Raw genomic sequence first — 9,058 nt, 5'->3', positions numbered from 1 at the left:
TCTAATTGTGTAGACTGCAGGTCTACACAATTAGAGTGTAATAATTTAACCCTTGGGACGCTTACGGAAGTTTAACTCTAAAGAGTTAAAGATCTATCAGGGTCCATTTGGTTACCAACTCCATCATTTAGCTGGTTGAGAACCACTGCATACTCACGTTGTACCAGTAGATGGCAGTGATTGCTCACTCACAGGTAGTAAAGTCTAGAGATTTCTGAATGTGGAACACTGGTAACACTTTCTATGAATCCCATGTCTATAATGCATTATCATCTGCTTATAACAGTGTATGAATTGTAAGCAGCGATCATAAATACTCAAGGCTTTGATGATGTCAATGAGCATCCTGAAGGTACAGTAGCGAAGGACCCATCACCTCAGACATCACTGAGCATCCTGAAGGTACAGTAGTCAAGGACCCATCACCTCAGACATCACTGAGCATCCTGAAGGTACAGTAGTCAAGGACCCATCACCTCAGACATCACTGAGCATCCTGAAGGTACAGTAGTTAAGGACCCATCACCTCAGACATCACTGAGCATCCTGAAGGTACAGTAGTTAAGGACCCATCACCTCAGACATCACTGAGCATCCTGAAGGTACAGTAGTTAAGGACCCATCACCTCAGACATCACTGAGCATCCTGAAGGTACAGTAGTTAAGGACCCATCACCTCAGACATCACTGAGCTTCCTGAAGGTACAGTAGTTAAGGACCCATCACCTCAGACATCACTGAGCATCCTGAAGGTACAGTAGTTAAGGACCCATCACCTCAGACATCACTGAGCATCCTGAAGGTACAGTAGTTAAGGACCCATCACCTCAGACATCACTGAGCATCCTGAAGGTACAGTAGTTAAGGACCCATCACCTCAGACATCACTGAGCATCCTGAAGGTACAGTAGCCAATGACCCATCACCTCAGACATCACTGAGCATCCTGAAGGTACAGTAGTTAAGGACCCATCACCTCAGACATCACTGAGCATCCTGAAGGTACAGTAGTTAAGGACCCATCACCTCAGACATCACTGAGCATCCTGAAGGTACAGTAGTCAAGGACCCATCACCTCAGACATCACTGAGCATCCTGAAGGTACAGTAGTCAAGGACCCATCACCTCAGACATCACTGAGCATCCTGAAGGTACAGTAGTTAAGGACCCATCACCTCAGACATCACTGAGCATCCTGAAGGTACAGTAGTTAAGGACCCATCACCTCAGACATCACTGAGCATCCTGAAGGTACAGTAGTTAAGGACCCATCACCTCAGACATCACTGAGCATCCTGAAGGTACAGTAGTTAAGGACCCATCACCTCAGACATCACTGAGCTTCCTGAAGGTACAGTAGCCAAGGACCCATCACCTCAGACATCACTGAGCATCCTGAAGGTACAGTAGTTAAGGACCCATAAACTCAGACATCACTGAGCATCCTGAAGGTACAGTAGTTAAGGACCCATCACCTCAGACATCACTGAGCATCCTGAAGGTACAGTAGTCAAGGACCCATCACCTCAGACATCACTGAGCATCCTGAAGGTACAGTAGTTAAGGACCCATCACCTCAGACATCACTGAGCATCCTGAAGGTACAGTAGTTAAGGACCCATCACCTCAGACATCACTGAGCATCCTGAAGGTACAGTAGTTAAGGACCCATAAACTCAGACATCACTGAGCATCCTGAAGGTACAGTAGTCAAGGACCCATCACCTCAGACATCACTGAGCATCCTGAAGGTACAGTAGTTAAGGACCCATCACCTCAGACATCAGCAACACAATGAAAATCCCATAATCATAATTGTGTCGTTAGTGTTCTAGGGCAGTGGTTCCCAAAGTGGGGTCCGGGGACCCCTAGGGTCCTTGAGAGAGTTCTAAGGGATCCCCAGCTAAATGATAATTAGGAACCAAATGGACCCTTATGGGTCCAAGTTAAATGAACTTTACTTTACAATATTGTGTTCCAGAGATTTAAATGGGGGTCCGTAGCCTAATTCAGGTCAAACCTGGGGTTCTTGAAATGAAAATCATCTCATATATCTTCAAATGGGGTCCGTGGGCTATATATATAAGTGTCAATTTGGGGGTCCTTGACATGAAAAAGTTTGGGAATCACTGTTCTAGGGTTAAGCTCTCTTGAATAGCCTGTTGACCCTCAAAAGAGTAGAATCGCAAGAGCATGCAATCACTCAAACACACACACACATTACAGTGTCTCCGGTAATAAATGGGTTGATTACATTCAGGAGGTGTTGGCTGCGTGTTTGTGGCTGTACTACTCCATGACCACTGTATTCCTCTCTGTGTTTTTTCCACATTAACTCTGTTAATTACCCTGGTGTAACAGTGAGATAGAGAAAGGCAGGCAGAGAGAGAGAGAGAGACATACCGTAGGTTGACTGGACACCAATTCAGACTGGAATAGTGTCAATACTGTCCCATCAACCCGACAGCGAAATAGACGGCGAAATACCACGGATTTGACGCAATGCGTGCATATGACACTAGATTCCCCGACAATCCGTGTATATGTACTTTATTTCCTCCCCGTTCACTTCTATACGTTGCTTGTCAGTGACGTCACAAGGCTGCCCGTGGCCCGTGCATAATCAACTATTTGGACTGTCAAAAAATAAATAAAAAAGGTTTGCAATATTAACAACACTCAATAAAATATATATTACTACTGATTATGTTTGACGACTATTTCTATGTATTTGATGTATGTGTAAATCACTCTGGAAGCTAAATGCTATAATAGTTCAGCCATTGTGCTTTTAATGATAACAGTTTTATTTTTTTCCTCCCAAACATTGCATTATCTGGGTACATTATACTGCGTGCGTGCGGGTTTGTCTATAGTCAAAGTGCATATTGTCTCCTAATTTCCCCAGCTCATTTCTCCCTAGATGAACAGAATGACAACAAGCGTATCACAATTAAATAAGATATTTTTAAAATACCATCAGTATGTTTCATTGTCTATTCATGGCTTTGGCCATACAGTATACTGTACATACTGTAACAATATACAAATTTCCCATTAATGGCTTTATTTGAATATGTTTTGTACATAATCAATCCTTTTTCCAGAGGCTGTTTCAAATCAAATCAATCCACAATTTGAAATGCATTAAAAAGTAACTTTGACAAAACAATAAAAAGGCACCAGGCAAAGTTCACTGTACTGGATGGATTAAGCTATATGCTTTCATACCAGAATAGAATAGAATATATTTTATTGGCAACAATAAAAGCAAACAAGGATCAAATCACAAAAAAGCTTAAACTTGTTTCCATTGTGGTTCAGTACTCAAAACAATCCACACCCAGCCAACAGACAGAACAACAGTGCAACCAGGAGAAAAATACTTATATAAACAGTTCAACTGTTACAGAGATTACACAATACGGAGGGTGAGGGCGAGATTTATTGCAGACAGATTGATTACAGTATGGAGCTGGGATTGAGTGAATGGACAGAGAAGTGACTGACAGTATGATAAACAGTGTGATGAGAAGGAGACAGGTGGAGGAGCTTTGGCGTGGGCCCCATGGAGACGGGCCGGAGCCTCGGCTCGGATCCAGGGGGGGCTCTTGAGCCTGTCCCCCTGGGGCCGACCTGGTGGAGCCTGCTGCTGGGCGGCGTCGGGGAGGTGGCGGGTACCTGAACGGAAGCACAGATGAAGCACCATCTCTCAGTTGAACTGACGTTAAAAACTAGCACTTAAAACAAACACAACATAGTTATGGTAGTATAGAGGCCAGGTTGTAGTCTGTTCTCACCAAGCGGGCCGCACCAGCAGGGTGAGTGGTCCACCGATGCCAGTGGTCTGCCACCTGGGGATCCACCGCTCCGCTTACCCTAATAATACCAGACCGAGACCGCTGGAGATTGAGATTAAACCACACCTATATGGAAGAAGTGTATCAAATTGCTATCATCATACATTTTTCTTTTATATAAGGAAAATGAAAGAAAATAAACTTCTCTTGTCTAATTTGTCGTTTAATACATGGGGAATTGTGTTGGACAAGGGGAATTCACAAACAGACAAATATTCTAGTAAGTATAGGGCATGCCTTTTGTTTAACCCCATATGATTCCAGTGTTTGAATTGTTGCAGTTGTAGTATGTAAGCTCTTGGAATTTGACTGTATACAGCAGATATAGTTCATTGAAAGAGCCATCCGGCCTTCAGACTGACTGGTGCATAGCCTAGTGCCAAATGTACCACAGTCCCTAATGCCTAATGTACAAGGGCAGGCAGGCTGTCTATATGGATTAACTCGTGGACCATCCAGATCTCTCATAGGCCATCTGGGAAAGCTGTGATGTGACAATAAAGAAAAACCGAAGCTGCATTTAGTTTTTATGCACCACATAGCAGGTCTCCTGCCACTGTTATTTATTTTCAAACAGAACTAAAGACCTTTCAGTTTGCCAATGCCTTTGATTGAGTTAGTTCTCTTTTTCTTTCTCTTCTGTAGTGTAATTGTCTCCTCCTGGCTGAGACTATTATGCACCATATCCGTCCTTCCGTCCGCCCATGTGTCTGTGTGTCCGTCCGTCTGTCCGCACATGTGTTTGTGTGTCTGTCCATCTGTGAACAACTAATCTCTGGCACCCTTCTTGCCCTGATGAAGACCTGTTAGATCGAAACATGTTGGCAGTTGCCTTTTTAATTTAATAAAGGCGTTCCTCATTTTTTAACTTCTCTTTTTATCCATAATCACCGGCACCGTTGGCACAATTGATGTGAAACTGTGCACACACACTCCCTGGGTGCCAGAGAAGAACCTGTCTCTAAAACGTATATATAACTTTTATATATATTTTTTTATATATAAACATATACAAAGCAGTGAGCACACAATCACTTGGTCAGTTAATCAGTCAGTCAGTCAGTTTCTCTCTTTCTACAACCACGGACATGCACACACACACACACACACACACACACACACACACACACACACACACACACACACACACACACACACACACACACACACACACACACACACAATTTAACGCTGTCCTTGGATGAACTTGTCATTACTGTGCTATGACTAAAATGAGACACACCCCACTTGCATCTTTCACATTTCCATCTGTCAACTTTTACATTTGTCCATGAAGTGATGATGATTTGTTTAGGTTAATGGATGAACCAAGTGCTACAAGGTTACTGTTTAGCCCCCAAACACACCCACACACACACACACACACACACACACACACACACACACACACACACACACACACACACACACACACACACACACACACACACACACACACACACACACACACACACACACACACATACATACACACACACACACACACACACACACACACACACACACACACACACACACACACACACACACACACTCGGTGGTGCAGTGGTTAATGTCTAACATTTTATAGGAAGTATGTTGAAATGTCTTCCTCGATTCATAGAACTCTTCTCTGCTGTATTTCAACCTGAATAACTAACAGTGTAATCATCATACCAGCTCTGTTACAGTATGGCCCACTGTCCCACTGACGTAACATTCTGATATTGTACTTGGACCCCTGGCCTGTGCTGCATGTTGCATTCCCACAAAACGGAGGGCAAGAGTGCGAGAAATATAAGCTACAAATACGTCAAAAGTCTACTATAATATTATTTTAATAACAGCTCAAATTCACCATTTGTTGATACATCTTGCCATAATTATTTTATCTGACGCTGAAGTTATGTTGTAACTTATGTTACCAAATGTTATTGTGGATTTGGATCAGTTGTTTGTCAATGAAAAAAAAACTTCAAATGTCAGGAATGGACCAGGAGGCAGTCTTGCAGGTGGAAGGTTTATTTTAATGTGTTCCAGGCCTGGATAACATATAAGTTGGGGGGGGGGGGGACAACTAAAGAAAAGGCAATTAAAACAGCATATATAATCTCTTCTCAGATGAGTAAGACTGGGGCCGAGGCTATAGATAATAGAGACGTATTTGTTCTTCACTTCTGTTATTATGAGTAGCCTCAAAGTCACAAATGCTGCAACAACTAAACATTTGTTCAAAGATTGTTGGACAACCACTTCAGAGACTATATCCACGTATGATAACAGCATCCTAAGGTTAGCAAGGAATATCACCTCTAATACTAGCCATGTTTTGTATGGAGAGTATATGTAGGTTGCGCTGCCTTCAGGAAGGAGATATGGTGTTCCAGCATACAATGAGGTTAGACTAAAGAAGTCTTTTGACTTTGAGGCTTATCAGGTTTTTGGCCAGGACTAGACTGAGCTGTGGACATTGCTTTGTGCCATTGTGTCTCTAATAGAGGTCTCTACAGTATATATGTAACTGTATTTTTATTTCTGTTTTTGTGTTACAGTATGTCAAATGTGTGTATGTGATGCATACAAGGCCACTGGGCCGCAAGACAAATTGCAGTGCAAACTGACAATAAAGTACTATAATATCATATCTTGTCAGCCTCTCCCCAATATATATGGCAGCACTCACTCAACTGAACCATCCCTTTTATATAGTCTACACTACACTACAGACTCCAATCATGGCTAAGTAATCAACCAACCCCAATGTACTAGCCACCCCAGATGCTCCCCATAATGTAATCAGCTCACAGCAGAAAACTTCCCTTTGCTGTGTAAATGATGCATTTATATAGTGCTTTTATCCAAAGCGCTTTACATAGATTGTGCATTACGTTCACCCATTCATACACCGATGGCGGCGGAAACCATGCAAGGCACCAACCTACACATTAGGAGCAATGTGTAGGTTCAGCGTCTTGCTCAAGGACGACACTTCGACACTTAAATCTGGGGGAGTCCGGGATCGAACTGGGAACCTCATCACATCTACCGGCCACTCAACATCTGGCTGAACCACTCCTGTGATTTGTTGTAGCCTACTAAGTTTGATATGTTGCAAGTACATTTCCATGGCAGGTCAGATGGTGCATCTGAACTAGAGTTTAAAAGTGGAGACACTACTATTTACCATATACATAGAGTCAAGGTCTTCATCGGGAGCTCTGTTATTATTATTATTATATAGTCACCATAATATTATTTCACAGATATAATAGAGGGAGGCAGATGTGAATCCAGACTGTTGATGCAGATGACAAAGACAAATGAGGACAATATCCCCCCCTGGGGGACACAGGCTGATATTGCGCAGGGATCAGACACAGAAACCCCCATTTCTCTCTGTTACTCATGTGGGTGTCTGACAGACTGTCAACCATAGACTGTAGAAATAAAATGTGTCAGCCAGTGCATGACGCTGTTGACAGTGCTTTACTGTGTCAAAAGCACAGGAGAAATCAACAAAAACAGCATGAACATCCATTTTGGGGTTGCTATTGAGTACTTCCTGCCAGCATTTCAGGATCTGGATGAGAGCAGTGACAGTTGATCTGTTCTGCCATAAAACCATGGTGTGATGATGGGGCACTTTTTGAAAATGGGTCCTCCAGAAGACACTTCCTCCCTTAGAATCCCTTCATACATTTTGCCAACACAGCTGACTAAAGATATTTGATGGTAGGCTGGTCAGCTGGAAAGCCACGGCTTTGCTTTTTGGGGGAGCAGCTAGCTTGACCAAAGCTACTTTCCATATTGTGTTGTCACTGTCACAAGACTACCCGGCAGCAAAGAGTAAAAAAGCAGTGAACAATCAAACTCTGGACTTTTGACGCAGCTGCTTTTTGATTTCTCCTTTCTGTGTTTTAAAGGAGGTAGATTGTGGCTGGAGGGGCAGAGAGAAGGGTAGAGGGAGAGGGGAGTGGTGGGGGGGTGGACAGCCATTCATCCTGAGCAGAGGGAAGTGGTCCAAATCTGCCCCTGACATTCTTCAGAGCTCAAAGAAGCCCAGGGACACACAGTGGCACAGAACTGGCACCGAGCTGGCACAGAGCTGGCACAGACTGCCTTGCCGTTGCCAGGGACAGCCACTCTCCTGAAGTCGTTGCTGGGGCCCACATGGTAAAACCCTTAGTGTTATTTAAACACCCCAATGCGTAGAAATGGACCCAAAAGGGTTACATTTATACACGCTTAGAGTTGAACTCAGGACTTATTATGTGCACTACTGTTTTGTGTCCAGTCCTCACCTCACTTCCTGGTTTGGAGGCTCATTAACTGTCAGAGCACCCCTTACATGTCCAACCAGAGCCCACCTCTCTGCTCCAATCAGCCGTGGTGGAACAAGTAAGGCTACTCAAAAAGTATCAATACTGCAATATAGAAATACTCTGGAATAGTGGAATTCAAAATGTACTTGAGTAAAAGTAGCCTACACAAGTATAGTGTCAACATAGGCTTTAAGTACAAAAGTAAAAGTACTCATTCTGCAGAATGTCCCATTTAAAAAACATCCTCGAAAATAGCAGATCTACAAGCTCACAATGTGTCGCGAATCGCGATGCGAGGTATGTAGATCGGCTACTTTCAAATGACCAAAATGTATATATTGGGCTGATGTGGTTAATGTATGTTTTGTAATAATAATCCAAATGTACAAAGTAACTAGTAACAAAAGCTTTCAAATAAATGTAGCGGAGTAAAAGTGCAATATTTGCCTCTGAAATGAAATGTAGTGGAAATTGGAAATTCAAGTAAAGTACAAATAGGCCTACTTCAAAATTGTACTTATACAGTATAGCCTACTTTACTTTCCACCCCTGCCAATCAGTTACCTATTTCCGTCACTTGCAGTCAATGGCAACTGCCCAGCACTGTGGCCCGGGCCGCAGTGAGACTCAGAGGAAGGATTATTCATATCTGAAGTAGTTACACGGGCCAGTTGATAAATTGGCTAAGGCCAGACTTTTCCATGTCCTGCCTTTGTGTCCAGAGCAGAGAGCTTACAGTATAACCTCAAAGGCATGACCTCAAACTTAGCGCCATACTGTACAGACAGACATACAGTCAGACGGCGCACATTTCAGAAATCAAATTTAAATAGAAATGATGTTGGGTTTTTTCAGCCACTAAACTGGAATTGTGT

The sequence above is a fragment of the Protomyctophum parallelum genome (assembly GCF_964188405.1).
Source record: "Protomyctophum parallelum genome assembly, chromosome: 8".
Taxonomy (NCBI): Eukaryota; Metazoa; Chordata; class Actinopteri; order Myctophiformes; family Myctophidae; genus Protomyctophum; species Protomyctophum parallelum.
The sequence above is the reverse complement of the archived record's forward strand: the minus strand, read 5'-3'. Positions refer to the sequence as shown.